This window comes from Pantherophis guttatus, chromosome 8 (assembly GCF_059756535.1).
Source record: "Pantherophis guttatus breed Tessera chromosome 8, ASM5975653v1, whole genome shotgun sequence".
Lineage (NCBI taxonomy): Eukaryota > Metazoa > Chordata > Lepidosauria > Squamata > Colubridae > Pantherophis > Pantherophis guttatus.
In genome coordinates, this window is record NC_142070.1 from 42,346,837 (window position 1) to 42,365,146 (window position 18,310).

General features: G+C 36.8%; 1 long non-coding RNA gene across 1 annotated transcript in view; it reads right to left on the reverse strand.

Annotated features, from left to right (window-relative positions):
• The window catches only part of LOC117680236 (uncharacterized), a 61,885-nt gene that overhangs the window by 23,976 nt on the left and 19,599 nt on the right, over positions 1-18,310 (reverse strand). Inside the window, exon 2 of the long non-coding RNA XR_015729238.1 lies at positions 17,746-17,888. This is a non-coding gene — a long non-coding RNA (uncharacterized LOC117680236). The remainder of the gene's footprint in view (positions 1-17,745; positions 17,889-18,310) is intronic.

Below are 18,310 nucleotides of genomic sequence, written 5' to 3' on the forward strand. Positions count from 1 at the left end.
AAAACTAGACCAGTGAGAGCAGTAACATTAAAAGGTAAATAAGAACCAGAGACTAGAGAACAGTTACAGGAATGAATGATACTAAGATCTTATTGTTAAATGTGAACGGTTTAAATGATTACAAAAAAAGGAGGATAGTATTGTCGAAATTGGCGAAACAAAATCCCGACATAATTTGTATCCAAGAGGTTCACATAAAAAAAGAAGAAGCCAACTATTTAAATTATACTAAATTTGGTAAAGTATTTTTTTCATTAGCTGAGAAAAGAAAAAGGGGGGTGGCTATCTATGTTAAGAAAGGAATAGAGGCAGAATGTAAATATAAAGATGAAAAAGGGAGAATACTTATAGTAGAAATAACGAGAGGTTATTTGAGAGTGTTATTGGTTGGGGTTTATGCCCCGAATAAAAAACAAGGGAAATTTTACCGGAAATTGCATGAACAGCTGGCAAATTGGGCAAATAATGAAATATGTATGTTAGGGAACTTTAATGGAATAATAGATCCAAAATACGATTACAAATGTGATATAACTAAAAAGAATAAAAGATCTCCCTTACCAAAGTCCTTTTTTGATTTAGTGGACGAGATAAACCTAGTCGATATGTGGCGTATCCTACACCCCCATGACAGACAATTTACTTTCTATTCAATGCCACAAAACTCTTGGTCTAGAATAGATATGGTCTGGGCTACCAGAAAACTGGGCCTAGAAATTAAAAAGGTCAACATGTGCATAAATGCTTGGGCAGACCATAAGTTCCTTGAAATTAGCTGGCACCACGATACAAAGAAAATACAACAGAGATGGCGCCTAAGGACTAAGCTGCTATATGAAGAAGAGTTTATACTGAAATTGAACGAAGAAGTCAAACGCTTCTTCAGAGAAAATGGAAACCGAGAGACAGCCAAAGAAATTGTGTGGGATACTATGAAGGCATATGTGAGAGGGGTTGCCATCTCATATGCCGCCTTCAAAAACAAGGAAAAAAGAAAGACTAGAGAAGAGCTCACCAATAAGTTATCGCAAGCTGAAGATAAACTCCAGCAATGCCCGGGAGATGAGGCGATCAAACAACAGTGGTCGATGACGAGACATAGATTGAATTTATTGGACCAAGAGGAAATGGCGCAAAAAATAAAAAGATCCAAGCATTATTGTTTTGAGAACGCTAACAAGTCAGGGAGATGGCTGGCATATAAACTAAAAAAAGAGAAGGAAAAAAACCAAATATTAGTATTAGAAGACTCCCAGGGTAACTTGCTGACGAAGGAAGAAGATAAATTAGAGAGTATAAGAAAGTTTTATGAAGGCCTATACAAAAGTGAAGGAATTGCGTCAAACAAGGTAGAACAGTACTTGTTGGATGCTAATCTACCGTTAATCCCTGAAGAAGAAAAGGAAAGGTTAAATGAAAAGATCACTATAGAGGAATTAAAAACGGCCCTTTCTAAAATAAAGAAGAATAAAACTCCAGGCCCAGATGGTCTCCCCGGGGAATTATACCAAAAATTTGATGATGCCCTAAAATTAGAGTTACTAGAAATACTGAATGAGGCTCTGGCGGGTATCACAATTCCAGGGAAGCGGAGGGAAGCGTATTTGACACTTATTTTGAAAGAGGGTGCCAACCCGAAACAGATATCCAACTACAGACCTATCTCATTGTTGAACGCAGATTATAAATTGTTCATGAATATAATTGCGGAGAGGTTCAAAAAATTTTTAAATCGGTGGATACATAAAGATCAAAATGGCTTTCTCCCAGGGAGACAGATCAGAGATAATCTGAGAATAGTTTTAAACACCTTTGAATACTACGAACAACATCCTGAAAAACAGCTGGCCTTAATGTTTGTCGATGCCCAAAAGGCATTAGACAACTTGAATTGGACGTTTATGATAAATCAAATTGACCTAATGGGATTCGGTACTAACTTTAGGAAGATGATTGAGAATATCTATAAAAACCAGAGGGCAAATATACTAGTGAATGGAGACAGAACCCAATTGTTTCAGATTCAAAAAGGAGTGAGGCAGGGATGCCCCCTGTCTCCCTTATTATATATTTTGGCGCTAGAGGTGCTACTTAGAAAGATAAGAGCTAACAATGATATTAAAGGATTAAAGATTAGGAACGAATTATTCAAAACCCAAGCTTTTGCTGACGACGTAGCCCTCATAATGGAAGACCCATTAGAATCCGGTGGAAAATTAATGCAGGAAATACAGGAATATGGAGAGGTGGCGGGCCTTAAACTCAATAAGGATAAAACTAAATTAATAGTGAAAAACATGACAGACCTTCAAAAGGAAGAATTGGAAGATTTATTAGGCCTCCAGACAGTTAGGAAAATAAAATACTTGGGAATATGGATCACTGCGAGATTCTCCTCATTAAAAGATGATAACTATATCCCCCTTCTGCAGAAAACACACCAAGACCTTGAAAGATGGAAAAAGCTCAAATTGTCTCTGATTGGTAAAATTGCAGCGATTAAAATGAATATCCTACCAAAAATTTTGTTCCTATTCCAAAACATTCCGTTATCTTTAGATAAAAAATTCTTTTTGGACTTGAACAAATATATCAGAAACTTTCTGTGGGAGGGCAAGAAATCGCGGATTTCTTTTAAGATACTCCAAGGGAAAAGGAATTTGGGAGGTTTTGGGCTCCCTGACTGGGAACTATATCAAAAGGCGGCAAAAATAATCTGGATTAAGGAGTGGATCAAGTTACAAGATAGGAGAACCCTGATCTTGGAAGGACATGACCTTCTAGAAGGATGGCACTCCTACCTTTGGGATATAAAGAATAAGAAAAAATCCTATTTTCATAAACATAAAATTAGGGAGACCCTTATTCGCACGTGGGTCGAAATTAGACAGAAGATCTATACGAAAATACCCAACTGGCTTTCCATCATGGAAGCGTTGGCGGCACCAAACAGGAGAGATGAGTACAAATGGGGTACATACAAGGACATCCTCGATGAAGAAGGGAAACTTAAATCGCTGGATCTATTGAGAGATCAGGGCCTAAACTTGGATTGGTGGAACTATTTTCAGATCAACTCAAGATTCCAAAAAGACAGAGACAAATTTGGTATAGCAACGAAATATGGGAACTTTGACAAAATTATTTGGGGAACAGATAAGAAAATGTTATCAAAAATGTATAATTTTCTATTAGATGAAGATAGGGCAGAGTCCATAGCAAGAAATCAACTGAACATCTGGGAAAAAAATCTAGGACATAGACTAAATTTTAATGATTGGGAGATAGCTTGGAATAGAAACTACAAAATAACTAAATCGACAACGTTTAGGGAAAATCATTACAAATTGTTACACAGGTGGTATCTAGCCCCAGCGAGGCTAGCCAAGATGTTTCCAAATCTCTCTCCCACATGTTGGAAATGTGGAAAAACGGTCGGCACCTTCTATCACCTATGGTGGACCTGCCCTGAGACTAAAAAGTTCTGGTCCAAAATCCGACACTGGCTCTGTGAAATAACGGGACAGGAGGTAGTCCTAGCCCCAGAGCTTTTCCTCCTAGGCATAACCGAAGAAGGCTTTAACAACAATAAAACCCAACTGATAATCCAGATTATAACTACGGCTAGATTAGCCTTCGCAAAATGCTGGAAAAACAAACTTATGCCCTCAGAAGAAACTCTAATAAATAAGATCCTAGAGTGCGCAGAAATGGCGAAACTGACAAGTGAGTTAAAAAACGAGGACAACTCAAAATATTATGATGTATGGGGTATTTGGTATCACTGGTTGAACAATAAGATGAAAACATGACCTTAGAATTTGACTTGGCACATGTATTATAGTTATATTGTATAAAATAATGTATAGTTAAGGATGAAGTCTTTTTTTTAACTTTTGTTTCACTATATTGTATAAACACTGCACCTCCGAAAAGAGAGATAGATTGTATATTTTCTTTTTTGTTTTGGAAAACTCAATAAAGTATTTAAAAAAAAAAAAGAAAAAGAAAAAAGGGAAAAGGGAATGAGTAGGGATGGATATAGAAGATATGATCAGAGATTTATGGACTTGGTGCTAAGAAGGCCACACACCAGAATAAATGCAAGGCAAAAACCTTAATTTGATCTAAAAAGCAAGAAGGGAAATAATGTCAAGGAATCATTGATCTATAAAAGCAATGGACGTGGTTAATTGTACCAATTTCTGTTCTCTTGCATTTTAGTTGAGAGTGAATGGAAGGCTCTCAGGTTGCTAATTCCAATAGCAAATGCAACTTAAAAAGAATACCAGAGCTTTATGCATGGGTACAAAAACACTGGAAACTTCTTTGCACTTCTAAACAATATAAACTTCCGAATAAGCCATTTTATTACTTAAGAACTCAAAATTACATTGCTTCAGTAGTGTTGTGCTCTCAGATGCATATCAAATTCATATCCCAAAGTTTACAAATAATGTGTATCTTTCTTTCTTTAATTTATCCAAAATATTGTATGACTCTTACTTCCTTGGTTTCAAGCTGATGTACCATCAAACAAGGGGACACACCATGAAAATAGTTGAAGATTTTACCAACTTATTTTCTGACACCAATTCTTGTCCCTGTGATCTTTGAGTATGTGAAGCTCTATCCTCATTGTTCAGGGAAAAGGACAGTTCCATAGGTCTCAAACTCCTATTTACAATTTCCTTCCTTCCTTCCTTCCTTCCTTCCTTCCTTCCTTCCTTCCTTCCTTCCTTCCTTCCTTCCTTCCTTCCTTCCTTCCCATGACTAATTATATATATTAATGAATGAGATAGGACCTTTATTGTGATGCGTCAACTGTACAACTCTCTTTTCAAGCTTATCTGGAAATGATCCTTGTGTCTTTTTGGCAATTGATGACAATCTTTTCTTCTTCCTAATCTCTGTCCTTAATATTTTTAAATTTTGGTATATGTACTGAATTGTTGCTTTTACAAGATTGCATTGTTTACTGGAATTAAATAAATTGTTGTTTTCATGCTCTCTGGTGGTGCATCATCCCAAAACAAATCATTACCGTGGTGCAGAGTTTTATCAATATTATTGATCAATTATATTTTAATCTTTTTTCAAAGGCACCAGTGTATGAAACTATCTTTACATCTTATGGAAGTAAAGTAACATGTTAAGAAGGAAGGTTTTTTTTGGTCTACTCTGATTTTACTGCTAAACAATTATATAGATATTAGATTTAGAATAATAGTGAACATTGTGATAATAGCCTCCTCTTAGTAAATTCTAAGGATGAGTGTAAACCAACACTGCTCCATTGACAAATAAGAGGAAAGTATCTGAATGTTGGAGGAAATTCTGGGTTTATAAAAGAGCCACAGGGAACATTTCAGGAGATGAGAATATTAAGCGTCAATCAAAACAGAAACACTGTACAAAAGAAGGCAATAAGAAGAGAATTATCTATTTTGTTTGATTTTATTGGTGGATATCTGGAACCTGAATGACATGGCTTCTATTGCATTGAAATATTTTGTGGTAGATTTCACTTGTAATAATGAAAATGCCTTTGAGAGAATTGTTATGTTGATCCAAAGATGAAGGAGTCAGTCATATATCCGCATACATGCAAGTATTGTATCTCTGTGATGTTTGGTCTTCACCAAGCTCACTAAGTGTTAATGGAGACATCTCATCTTCAGAGGCAGCTGTGTTCATCTATTCCAGCAGCTGTGTCCATTTCTTGCTGCATTGCTTGAATGCTTATTAGAATGATTTGTCACCAACATGACTTCAAGTAACTAAAGAATCTCTCAGTTTGGCTTCTAATGCACAATCACAATGAAGCCAATCACTAGGATGTCAGAGAAGGGAGAGTAATAGTAGTAGTAGTAGTTGTTATGAAACCTCAAGAAAATAGATGTTTCCAGTAGTGGTAATGCTTCATTTCATGATATTAATAAAATATCTAGCATAATCTCTTTTATTCCTTTCCACATGATAGCAATCACTTGCATAATGAATAGTTCTGAACATATGAATAGTATTCAAAAACTACTGCATTTGTTATGTACCAGATGCCTGGTTTGCATGCCAAAACATTTTGGCAGAAAAAAGAAAATCCTCCAGGTTAGAATATTTTCTGTAGACAAAGGTGCTTGTAAAATGGCAATGAACTACAGCCAAGGCAGGCATTCTGCCTGTATTCAGTGGAAATAACAGTTCAGCAAATCCTACTCCCAATATTTCTAAAAATATGGGCCTTATGTAAGTCATGAAAAATAAGTTTTATTGATGAAACTTTTCCCTTTCAGGGCAAATGAATATTACCAGTTTGTTTTGTTCTGAAACCCCCAAAAGCAATGGTTAACATTTTTTTTAAAATTCACAAAACATAATTCCAGGTACTTATGTCCCAAGAGGTGTGTCTTACATATTGCACTTATACTCCAGACTGCAGAGGGATCCAAAGAATATTGTTTGAAAAACCCTGAAATTTTTGTAAAAGGCCTGGATCTGGGAATGCTTGTTTGGGATACTACCAGAGTTAGACTGGATTGAAAAAAAAATATGTTTGGAACAAAAGTAATGGGAAACATCATTTCTGTATTATTGTAAAGAAAACTATGTGAATGTACTCAGTGTTGTAACCAAAAGTCAACTTTGACTTGTTTATGGTAGTCTTTACCTTTTTAAAATCCAAAAGTCTACATTATGGCATTCCTTGATTCGTAGAAAAGGTATGTGTTAAAAGCAAACAAATTGGTAGTAATGGTTCTGACAAATTCCAAGGTCCATGGAATCTTTTTTTTTTCTGTTTTAAAGTAACCTGTTTGCTATGACTTAAGAGATGTATGGCAATTATCAGTGAGAATCAGAAAGCAGTTTAATTGGAATGGTGTGCCTTCAGAAATGAATGTTGTGCCTTCTAAAGAGTAAGGAAGAAGATTCAAAAGGAACAAGGAACACACTATACTACTGTATGTAACAAGGCAGGAAGCACATTTACTGCCAAGGAAGCACGGTTGTCTTAGCAACAGGGAACTTTCCCTCCCTTCCCATACAATTTAAAGTGAAGTTAAAGTTGGTGTTCATCTTCCTAGGGATGCACAGGGATGTTACTATGCAATCAAAACATTGGCCATATTGACCTATTTTCTATTATACTTTCTATAATAGAATATTTTCTATTATACATTTATGACTATCTCACATTCTTGACAGTTGAAACAGATGATGATGATGATGATGATGATGATGATAATATCTTTAAACATCTGTAAATGTTCAGTTGACTGAGTTTCATTAATAATAATAATAATAATAATAATAATAATAATAATAATAATAATACCCTGTTTCCCCAAAATAAGACATCCCCTGATAATAAGCCCAATTGGGCTTTTGAACGCATGGCAATAAGGCCAAGGGCTTATTTCAGGGGTCAAAAAAAATATAAGACAGGGTCTTATTTTGGGGGAAACACAAAAATAATAACGGCAGAGGGCTATTGCAAATCCATCAAACTGTAGAAGAAGAAAAATGAAGTTTGAATGATTATGTGAACCAAAGTACAGGAAGATTGCTGCAGGCTGTGAAAACGGAGAGCATTATAAAAACAACAGAAACAAAGGCAGAATATAAGGAAAAACAGTTGAATGACAGATTAAATGGATGGGAAACCAAAGCTCTGCATGGACAGCACTTGAAAAACATTGAAGGAAAATGTGATAACAACTTGACATGGGCATGGCTTAAGAGACGTGCCGTCAAGAAAGAAATGGAAGATTTAAAACTTGCTGCTCAAGAACAAGCATTACAAACTAATGCCATGAAAGCGAAGATACAAAAATCGACTGACAATTCAAACTGCCAACTTTGCAACGACAAAGTTGAAAGTGTTTCACACTTAATATGTAAGTGCAGCAAAATTCTGCAAACTGATTACAAAGCTAGACATGATTGAGTTGCTAAATTAGTCTACTGGTCATTATGTAAAAAATACAACTTACCTGTATCCAAAAAGTCATGGGAGCATAAAGTAGAAAAAGTTATATTTATTTTATTTATTTTATTTTATTTGATTTGATTTCTATACCGCCCTACTCCCGAAGGACTCAGGGCGGTGCACAGCCAAACAATAAAACACATACATACAAAATTTAAAAGTAGAATAAAATCAAATTAAATAATTTTGGCCTCGACAAATTTAAAAACCCAAACTTTTAAAACCAATTTAAAATTGAATATATAAAATACTAAAAGATATTTAAAAATTAAAAATCTTTTATAAAAGAGGGGGAAAATTAGGCCAGGCCGGCCTGGTGAAATAGTAAGGTCTTTAAAGCGCGGCGGAAGGTGCGCAGATCCGGGATCCTCCGTATCTCTGGGGGGAGCTTGTTCCAGATAGTAGGTGCCCCCACAGAGAAGGCTCTCCCCCTGGGGGCCGCCAGTCGGCATGTTTGGCTGACGGCACCCGGAGGAGCCCCTCTCTATGGGAGCATACCGGCTGGTGGGAGGCTATTGGTGGTAGTAGGCGGTCCTGCAAGTACCCAGGTCCTAAGCCATGGAGCGTTTTAAAGGTGGTAACCAAAACCTTGAAGCGCACCCGGAAGACCACTGGGAGCCAGTGCAGCTCGCGCAGGAGGGGTGTTACATGGGAACGCCATGTCGCTCCCATTACCACCCGCGCGGCCGCACTCTGCACCAGTTGGAGCCTCCGGGTGCTCCTCAAGGGGAGCCCCATGTAGAGAGCGTTGCAATAGTCCAGGCGGGAGGTGACAAGGGCATGCGTAACGAGTCCCGATCCAGAAAGGGATGCAATTGTTCTGTATCTGTAATTGTTCTGTAATTGAAGGCAACAGTCCCAAAAGATTGTAAGCAGGATGGGAAGAGTCTCTGAGAATATTATGCAACTTTCTCAAACTGCGAGATTCGAAGATGTTGTCCAGGGCTGGTAGCTGGAGTCCAATGATATTCTGGGCAGTTTTAATGATTCTCTGTAGAGCTTTTTTGTCTGCTACAGAGCTGCTCCCATACCCTGCAAGAATGCCGTATATCAAGACACTCTCAATGGTGCTGCGATAGTAAGACAGAAGTAGATGCTGCGATAGATTCATCTCCCTGAGTATTCTCAGGAAGTACAGCCTCTTCTGTGCCTTCTTCACAAGCATGTTAGCATTCATAGATCAGGTTAACTGTGGGATAACTTCTCCCTAAGAGCATTAGGGTTTCCTACCAAATTGGATAGGGTGGGTACCTGCCTAATCCCCTCCCTTAAGTGTTGCCATCTTATGAGACGCAGGAAGCATGCATACTTTCCATAATAGTCCTCGCCCTATGCAACTTATTTCTCCCAGAGGCTCTTCTAACCCTCTACAGTTTTAACCCTCCCAAAAACATTCAAGACCTCAGTTTCCACCCAAGTTCTGCAACAGTATGACATTGTTGAGATGAATTTATTGTGGGCTGGGCGGCATGTAAAAGTTTGGCTATGGTGACAAGTCTTCTTAATATTTTTATTGTAACCTGGGGTTCTTTTTTCTTTGGTTTATAACATTCCAGAGTTTGGTACAAGATGGATGGCTCTATAAATGTTTAAATAAATAAATCCTTTGTGCCAAGTAGGAGACTATATCAATTCAGTCATTGTAGTATTGCAGCTGGTGCTCACCCCTGGAATCAAGATACAAGACCCAATAGTCCAGTGTCCCTATCACTGATAGAGGATGATGCAACAATGTGCATACCTGAGGGCTGAAAATATAGCATTTAGACTTATAAATTGCTTCATGGTGTTTTACAGCATTATTTAACAGCAATTTCCAGAATTAGTATATTGTCCCCAACAATTTGGATCCTCATTTTACTGACATCAGAAGGATGGAAGGCTGAGTCTGCAGAACTTTGAGCCAGTCAGGATTGAACTCCTGGCAGTTGGCAGAATTAGCTTGCAATACTGCATTCTAACCACTATGCCACCATGCCTCCAATGATATTTGAGGTTTTTAAAATACAGAGAACTGGGGCAGTTAGAAACAAATGCAGGTTCACTACTATTCTTGTTCATTTTCTGAATTAAAAACTGAATTTATATTTGGTTAGCTAGGCTGAGTTTGAATTCCAGAAGACTTGTGGTGGAATATCCAGAGATATTTTACGAGAAGAGTTTCCATTCCTCTAACCGCAATAAAATACCTTATGCCACCAGACTTCAAATTTTGGGCTTAGACAACTTAGAACTACACCGATTCAAGGTAAACCGTTCCAAACTTGATTGCAGAAAATATGACTTCAGTAACAGAGTGGTCAATGCCTGGAATGCACTACCTGACTCTGTCGTTTCTTCCCCAAACCCCTAAAACTTAAACCTTAAACTGTCTACTGTTGACCTACCCAATTCCTAAGAGGTATGTAAGGGACATGCACAAGTGCACCAGCGTGCCTACCATCCCTGTCCTAAAATTCCTTTTTTACTCACTCTTTTCATGTATTCAAATTATGTTTATACTTTTACCTGTTATCTTATATATGCTTGACAAACAAACAAACAAACAAACAATGCCCACCACTTGCTATATTCCATTCTAAGTGCTAGATAAAAGACAATACTGTAGTTTCCATACTTTTAAAACGACCAAAAGTTTTGACCCAGTCTATGTGCTTATTTGGGAATTAAGATTTATGGTGATATAATACAATGCTAAATGTTTAGATTAAGTGTTAGAATTTGTGATAAAAAATTTGTGGTTTGATTTTTATTTTAAAGATGTAAATGGATGAAATTGGGAATCAAATTTGTTAAAGAAGTGCGTGCAACTGTACCTACCTATGACCGGACCAAACCTTGCACTCAAAAGATGTATTTTATATTTAAGAGTTTTTGTTGGAAAAATTAAAAAAAATGTTTTGTTTTGTTTTTTTAAAAAAAGACATTTTGCTTCTCATCCAAGAAACTCTTCAGCTCTGACTGGATGGTGGGGAATGGAAGGATTTATACTCCTTGCAGACAGCTGGTCATTTGCATTCTTTTAACCAGTCATTAAGGCCCCCTGGAGGTCACCTGAATGGTGGTAATGGGTGTTGAGCCTTCTTGGAACTGTTGAAAGGACTGTGTTGTAGACTGGAGATAGATGATGTCATATCCTTCCCCCTCTGTTGAGAGGTAGCTGTTCAATTTTGACATAAATGACCTCTGACCCCTTTTTCAAACCAGCAGTCCTCTCTGTCCAAAATGTGGACTTTGCTCTCTTCAAGAGTAGCCTTTGTCTTTTAAATGCAGATTTAAAATGCTGAATCTAGTCCTGATGGGTTTTTTCTCCTATGTTGTGCCATGTGTTTATGCAGTGGTTGTTTTGTTTCCACAATGTTACAGATCTGCACATGGCTCACTGCACTGTACTGCATATAACATGTTGAAAAAGCACCTTTGGGGACTTCCGGTTTTCCTGTCTTCGGCGACGGCGGTGCCTTTTGAAGCTCCGCCAGCCCCGCCACCTGTAGAGCCGCTTCGCGACAAAGAAGCGGCTCGAAAACTTCAAAATCCACAGGATTGACGAAGTAGAGATCGCAGGGCACAGGTCGAGCCCCTGTAGCCCCCCAGGGAAGTTTCTGGGGAGAGAACAGGCGTGGCTCCCTCCCAACCTGCTGAAACTCCGGGCGACGTGGGATGATTCTGCTTTTGCAGAACAAGCCGGCTGCAGGAAACTCAAAGCGAAAAGAACCAGCCTTAATAAATAGCGAAACTACCTGAATCCTGAAACTTGGAAACGCAAGTATTAGCGCTTTGTTGACTTTTTAATCTGAGAAAAATGCGAATGAGTGAAAGTGCTTTGAAAAAACATGGCGCTCAGCCTTAGAGTTAACGAGCCAGCGAGTGTGGATTGGTGAAGTTATCTTGCTTTGTTACAAAGTTTCCAAGTTGCTACAAAGTTGCCTTGTTTGTAATAAGAGAAACAAGTGGAAAATTTCTCCCTTTTCAATACTTGACTTTGCTTTACTTCAACCTTTATTTGATCAAATCTGGGGGACTTTTTTAGAAGTCTTTGTGCAGGAGGGAAAGGAAAAGGAACTTCCCTCTTTAGAAAAACTAGATCACGTGGCAGGATGGCTTCAAAGAAGCAGGAAGGGAAGGCAACAGGGGGGGGATCCCCCACACACAAACATGAAACGCAGCTTCCCCCTGCTCAACAGCTACAGACTCAGAAAAAAGAATTTGATGTGGGAGATTTAAAAGAATTTATTTCTAAAACTTTGGATGATAAATTTCAAAAATCTCAACAGGAGATAGATGATAAACTTCAAAAATCACATCAGGAATTTATGCAGGAAATTAATGAAGTTAAAGATATGGTGAAACAGAACCAAAACAAGGTGACCAAAAAAATATCAGAAGTGGCATCTGGCCTGGCAGAATTTATTGGGAAAGTTGATTTTAAAGTTGAAGAACTTAAATCAGAAGTTAATATTAAGATGAAAGACAATGATTATAAAATTGCTGATGTTGACAATAAAATGCAAAGAGTTGAAAACGAGATTGTCATGATACAATTCACGGCAATGGAGTTTGCTATACGGCTTCGAGGAATTCGAGAGGAGGAAAGACAGGATTTGAGACAAGTTTGTTCTGAGGCCCTGGCCAAGATTCTACAAGTTAATCCTGATGTGGTTTTTCACAAAATAGACAAAATTTACAGAGTCAATTCCTGGGTGGCCAGACAAAGACAATTACCTAGAGATGTGGTCATATATTTTACAGATAGAGAAATAAGAAACGATATCCTGCAAAAATCCTTTTACACTTCTGTACAAGTGGGGGACTCACGAATTGGAATTTATAAAAAATTGCCTCCTAAAATGTTGAAAGCTAGAAAAGAATTTAGCTTTCTTGTTAAGGAATTGCAAAATTTACAGATACCTTTCCGGTGGGACGCACCAGTTGGCATAATTTTCAGATACAAGGGAGAAAGATACCGTTTGAATACCGTGGAGAAGGCACAGCACTTCTATACTACTATTCTTAAGGAAAGAACACCATCTCCACGTACATCTACAGTTTTGGAGATTAAAGAGAGTGAAGAGAAGCAACCTCAACGAGAATTGCAAGAACAGTCTAAGCAGGAATTAGAGGAAGTGCAAGGTGCAGAAGGAGGTTTTCTGGATGAGCCCTTGCTGGAATCTTCTCCAATTTTGGACCCGGTTCGGATGATTGAAGTTAAGGATCAACGTATAACTCGAGCTCAATCTAAGTTACTTAAACAAAAGCAACAACAACAACAGGAAAGACAAGACAAGGAGGCAGTTAAGAGTACTGCACAAGAGATTGGAGCCATGGGGGGAGCGAGATCGAAGCTTTCGGATGACCTTCAATTATTTTGCTCTTTGCTCCAGAAAGAGGGAGATGATGTTTAAGTGTTTATCTTGGAATGTTAATGGGTTGAATTCAGCACAGAAAAGGAAGAAATTATTTACATATTTGAAACAATTTAATAATGATATAATTTGTTTACAAGAAACGCATATCACAACTCAAGATCAAAAATATTTGATAAACTCCAAACTAGGAACACATTTTATATCTTCAACTTCGCAAAAAAAGAATGGTGTGGTTATTTATGTAAATAAAAAGTTAACAGCTAAAGTTATAGAAGCAGATGAAGATGGTAGGTTTGTAGCAATTGAATTGCTTACAGCAAATGGCCAAATTCTTTTGATTGGAATTTATGCTCCCAACCAACAACAGGATTGTTTTTATAAGATGTTACATACTAAAATATTGCAATGGGATTACAGATCTATTTTAATTATGGGAGACTGGAATGGAGTAATCGACTCTAAATTAGATAAAAAGAGTTTGGCAAAGTCTAGGATCAGATTACCACAGACCTTTTTTGACATGAAAGAAGATATGGAACTAAAAGATGTTTGGAGAATACATAATTCAAAAGAATTGGACTACACTTTTTTTTCTGACAGACACAGATCCTTCTCTAGGATTGACTTCATTTTGTTGACAGATGATTTACTTGTTAAGACAAAAAGAACAAAGATTTTTCCAAGAACTTTGACTGACCATAGCCCAGTATGGATAGAAATTGAGATGGACAAGGTTGAGAGACGTTCTTGGAGATTAAATGAGAATTTGTTTAGATATGAAAAAAATACAACAGAACTTAAAAAGCATTTGAAAGAATTTTTTGAAATAAATTTGAATAAAGGTACCCCAATTGAAATTGTGTGGGACGCAAGTAAAGCTTATATGAGAGGGGTACTTATCTACATGAACTCTAAACATAGACTGTTCCGACAAAAGAAAAGATCTGACTGGAAATAGAAATAAAGAATAAAGAACAGTTACTTATTAAAAATCCAACAGATGAAAGAATACGTAGTGCTATAAAACTTTTGAAAGACCAATTTCAAATGCTTATGGCGGAACAAGTTGCAACAAACTTACAATATGCGAAGCATAATACATTTTGTAACGCTAATAAACCGGGCAGATGGTTGGCTTACACACTGAGGAAAAAACAAAGTATACGGACTATTGATAGTATTGATATTGGAGGGAAAGAAATCTTTCAACAAAAATTAATTAAAGAAGCTTTTGTGGACTATTATACTAAATTATATGCTAAAGAGGAGGTGCAGAATGGACTTATAGAAAAATATTTAAACGATAAAAGAGTTACAAAAATTACTGATCAACAAAAGGAAAGAATGAATTATCCTATAACAGAGGAGGAGATAATAGTAGCAATTAAACAGTTAAAAACAGCCAAAGCTCCTGGCATGGATGGTTTGACCGCAGTGTATTACAAAACTTTGCAAGCTGAAATGGTGGAACAACTTAGAGATTTATTTTGCAATATTCAGCAAGGGGGTAAAATACCCCCATCATGGACAACAGCTTACATATCTTTGATACCAAAAGAACAAATCGGTCCTAAAAAACCAGAGAACTATAGACCAATATCTCTTTTGAATACAGATTATAAAATCTTTGCGAAAGTACTAGCCAACAGGCTGATGCCAGTAATTCAAAAGGTGATTCATGATGATCAAGCGGGATTTATCGAGGGTAGATACATGAAGGACAATATAAGGCAAGTAATAGATTTATTGGAATATCTTGAGAAGAATAAACAGATTCCTGCAGTGCTGGTCTTTTTGGACGCAGAGAAGGCCTTTGATAGAGTGGATTGGAATTTTCTACTAAAGACTTTAAAAAAGATGGACTTTGGGGATCAATTTATACAGGCGATTTCAGCAATTTATCAAGAGCAAAAGGCACAGATCATTATTAATGGAAGTCTGACAACAGAGTTTAAAATTGAAAAAGGAACAAGACAGGGATGTCCGTTGTCCCCACTTTTATTTATTTTAACACTAGAAGTCTTGCTAAATACAATACGGGACTCTAATATCTTGAAAGGTATAAAGATTAGGCAAGAGGATTACAGAATAAAGGCATTTGCAGATGATCTGGTTGTTACCCTATCACAACCAATGGAATCAATAATCTTGATGAAGGACATTATACAAGACTATGGTAAAGTTTCAGGTTTTAGACTGAATCCAAAAAAGACTAAAATGATAGCTAAAAACACGACACAAGATCGTAAACATGAGCTTGAAAGGAGGGCAGGTTTTGAGACTGTACCTAAGGTAAAATATCTAGGAGTTCAGGTTGCAGAATCAAACATGAAATTGTTTCAAAATAACTATGAGGTGTTGTGGCAAGAGGTGCAGAAAGACATGGAGACGTGGAAAAAACTGCAGCTGTCTCTACTTGGAAGAATAGCAGCAGTTAAGATGAACATTTTGCCAAGATTTCTTTTTCTGTTTCAAATGATTCCGGTGCTTAAAAGTGATAAACAATTGAAAGTCTGGCAAACTGGACTCAATAAGTTTGTCTGGAACGAGAAAAAGCCGAGAGTGAAATTGAAAATTATGCAAGATGTTCCAGAAAGAGGAGGTCTTAAACTTCCAAACCTACAGTTATATTATGATGCAGCAGCTTTAACTTTAACAAGTGATTGGTTTGGAAGTAAAAAGGCTGGAATATTGAATGTAGAAAGTTTTGATCTTGAATTTGGATGGCATGCTTATTTATTTTATGATGACAAAGTTGATAAAGTATTTAAAAGTCATATACTTAGAGACTCTTTGATGAGAGTTTGGAAGAAGCACCGACTCAAATGGGATTATAAAATACCGCTATGGTTGGATCTTGGTCATACTTTGTGGAATACAAATATAATGTCACTCGGGGGTTTTTTATACAAAGAGGTTCTTTTTACAGATGCGGGCAGATGGCAGTTGAAGACATTGCAGACACTGTTGGATGAAGGGATTAATTTAACTTGGTTACAATATAATCAATTACAATTGAGATGGAAAGAGGACCAAAAAACTGGTATTATGATGCACGAGGAAGAATTGGTTAGACATATAAGAGAGAAAGGTCCAATGCATATCAAGAGGCTTTATAATGTTTTGCTAGAAAGGGACTCAGAAACTGAATTAGTTAAAGATTGTATGATTAAGTGGGCACAAAATTTTGAAGAACCAGTGATGTTGGAAACATGGGAAAAAATTTGGGTTCAGAATGTTAAATTTACACAGTCGCAGAACCTGAGGGAAAATTTCTATAAAATGTTTTATAGATGGCATTTAGATCCCAAAAAGTTGTCATGTATGTACCCTAATGTTCAGCCAAAATGTTGGAGATGTGAATGTTTGGATGCTACATATTATCATGTTTGGTGGACCTGTAGGAAAGTTAAGGCTTTTTGGATAAAAATTTGGTGGGTCATGCAGAATGTTTTGAAGAAAAAAATTCAATTCTCTCCACAACTGTTTTTACTGGGTATAGTTAAGGGTTTTACATTGGGTGAAACAAAATTGATATTGTATATGATAACAGCAGCAAGATTGTTGATAGGTAAATATTGGAAGAATGAAGCTTTGCCCACTATCGAGGAATGGACTTTGAAGATGGCCAGTTTTGCAGAGATGGCGAAGATTTCAGCATATTTAAAATATTGTTCACAAGAGACTTATGAACGGGAATGGAAAAGGTGGATAGAATATGTACAGAACAAATATCAAACTAGAAAGTATCAAATAGCTTTTATTTGAAAATAATGTATTGGAAATATTTTAATGTAATGAGGTAAAGAGAAAAATTATACAGGGGAGGGAGGGGTTCAAGTTTATATATAAGTGTTATATTAAGGGTTTTTTATGAGTATGAGTATATCATAGGGAAGTCTGGGGGGAGGGGAGGGTTAGGGAGGTTGGGAAGTCTGGGCGGGGGAGGTGGGGGGGGAAAAAGGGGTGAAAATGTAATTGTAAAACTTTTGCAATAAAAAAAAAAAAAGCACCTTTGGGAAAACCATGACCTGGATGACTCGGAATCTCCATAGACATGTACTCCATAATACAAATTATTCTTAGCATTCACTTTCAGTATATTTCCTTCAGTAGCTTTCTGATCTCCAAAAGAGGTCTAAAGTCACAGTTTATTAAAATTTGAGCCATGCTGCTTGAAAACTAAAGGTCTGATTTTGCCTTTAAGACTATTAGCTATTCCAGGCATGGGAGGAAAATGTACATCAACACACATATTGAACTATAATAATGTTCAGTTTCTTGCTACAATGTAACTCTACTAACCTCATTACCAACTGACATATAATGAAATTTATACAATGTATGCAACATAAGACTGAATCCCAGATTGACAAAATAAATAATTTGTACTTTTGGAGCTTAAGTGATCTTCTCTGTCTAGCTCTTTCAAAAGTTCTTTCCCAGTTCAGCATAAGTTTCGAATCCCAGCATTTCCAAAATGGTGTTGATTTTTCAAGGACTGGATCATTTTCTCTATATCCAGGCTGACTTATCTGAAACAGAAACAAAATTGGTCTTTTTTTAATATATATAGTCATGCAGGATTTCTAGACTAGTAATTTCCCTGTTTCCAGTAGTCTTATTTTGTTCTATCTACCTCAGGTTCAATTATCTCTTTGTTGTATCTTTAAGCTTTACTTCATATGTATCTCCCCTTTTCCTGCCTCAGGATCATCAACCATGGGTAAAAGTATTCAGAAAAATGCCTTCTTGGGAAATCTCCCAAAGTATTATCTTGTTACCTTCACAACTTGTAAGATAACTTTAAATGTAGAAGAAAGAGAAAAGGCATCTTTCAGATGGGAAGTTTTTTGCCACTACACCTGCTATGAGTTTACCATAGAAGAATCTCAGTAGCTTCTATAACAAGCAAAGGCAATATCTGAGAGAATCAGATTAAAGAGTTTTCATCATT